This window comes from Limulus polyphemus, unplaced genomic scaffold (assembly GCF_000517525.1).
Source record: "Limulus polyphemus unplaced genomic scaffold, Limulus_polyphemus-2.1.2 Scaffold10547, whole genome shotgun sequence".
Classification (NCBI taxonomy): domain Eukaryota; kingdom Metazoa; phylum Arthropoda; class Merostomata; order Xiphosura; family Limulidae; genus Limulus; species Limulus polyphemus.
The window spans coordinates 1-1,789 of NW_013676157.1; the positions used below are offsets into that span (position 1 = coordinate 1).

General features: G+C 30.5%; 1 protein-coding gene across 1 annotated transcript in view; it reads right to left on the reverse strand.

Annotated features, from left to right (window-relative positions):
• Positions 1-554: 554 nt before the first annotated feature.
• LOC106476428 (FGFR1 oncogene partner-like) overlaps positions 555-1,789 on the reverse strand; it is an 8,137-nt gene continuing 6,902 nt past the window's right edge. Inside the window, exon 6 of the mRNA XM_013937087.2 lies at positions 555-624. The gene's annotated coding sequence lies outside the window, so the exon portion shown is untranslated. The remainder of the gene's footprint in view (positions 625-1,789) is intronic.

The window sequence follows — 1,789 nt, forward strand, 5'->3', positions numbered from 1 at the left end:
TTGTTAGATCATTATTAGCTATAAAACAACTCATGAATCATCACTAACTAGAAACTTTGTTAGATCATTATTATCTATAAAAAACACTCATGAATCATCGCTACCAAGAAAGAAACTTTGTTAGATCATTGCTAACAAGAAACTCTGTTAGATCACTATTATCTATAAAAACCACTTATGAATCATCACTACCAAGAAAGAAACTTTGTTAGATCATTGCTAACAATAAACTTTGCTAGATAATCGCCACAAAGAAACTCTGTTAGATCATCCCTACCAAGAAAGCCACTCCAAGATTACCACTACCAATAATGTCATCCATGAATGATTTATCACTATACTATGTATGTATAATTCCATTTTACATTAAATGCTTACACCTTTTGTTCCGAGTTTCAGTAAAACTTGGTGAGAAACTACTGGTCACAATATATTCTCTAGTTTGTATATTTTATCTTAAAACAATCATGAAGTGGCTTTATTTGAACGTCGAAGACTGAATTGTTTGATCACTCTCTTACTTGACATTGGTTACTAAATATTTAAGAGATATAAATGTGTGCTCACCAAATCCCAAGTCTTGAAGTTTTTTATCAAAATCCTGATAAGTTTGTTTCATCCCACCTGAAAAAAGTAGAAAATGACAACAGGCTCATAAAAATTAACATAAATACAAATATTTTTATTTCTCTGTTAAATCCCAAACAGAATCTAGTGATAGCTTTCTTATAGTCACACTAAAAGCATATTTTCACTTTGTCACCAAGATTGTAAAGATTACAAGTTTGCATATTTTAGGCTCATTTTATTAACTGAAAATGTTACGAGATCACTACTTGAGCAAGTAAGGGGTCTGCGGCCCATTTAGGTCCTTAGCAAGGTTCAGGAACACTTAAAATTTTGTAATTTTTATTTGTAACAAAAATATTTTTCTGTGGCCTAAAGGAAATTTAAAACTATGTTAGATTTTTTATTAGTAGTTTAAAATAAATAAACTGAACCACTAAATTAACGAACATAAAACTATGAATTAAACAATAATACTTCTATATTCCTTTAGTGAGTAAATTTAACATACATCACTGGTTAAATGTCAAACCAGACAATAGAAAAATCACCATTCGTATTAGTTATCCAACCAATATTTAATAATTACACCAAACAGAAAGATATGTATTTTACGGAAGTCCCATAACATCTAACTTTTACAGCTGTATACGAGTTATTACACCACACAGAAAGACATGTATTTTACGGAAGTCCCATAACATCTAACTTTTACATCTTTATACGAGTTATTACACCACACAGAAAGATATGTATTTTACGGAAGTCCCATAACATCCAACGTTTACAGCTTTATACGAGTTATTACACCACACAGAAAGATATGTATTTTACGGAAGTCCCATAATATCTAACTTTACAGCTTTATACCAGTTATTACACCATACAGAAAGATATGTATTTTACAGAAGTCCCATAATATCTAACTTTTACAGCTTTATACGAGTTATTACACCACACAGAAAGATATGTATTTTACGGAAGTCCCATAACATCTAACTTTTACAGCTTTATACGAGTTATTACACCACACAGAAAGATATGTATTTTACGGAAGTCCCATAACATCTAACTTCTACAGCTTTATACCAGTTATTACATTACACAGAAACATATGTATTTTACGGAAGTCCCATAACATCCAACGTTTACAGCTTTATACGAGTTATTACACCACACAGAAAGATATGTATTTTACGGAAGTCCCATAATATCTAACTTT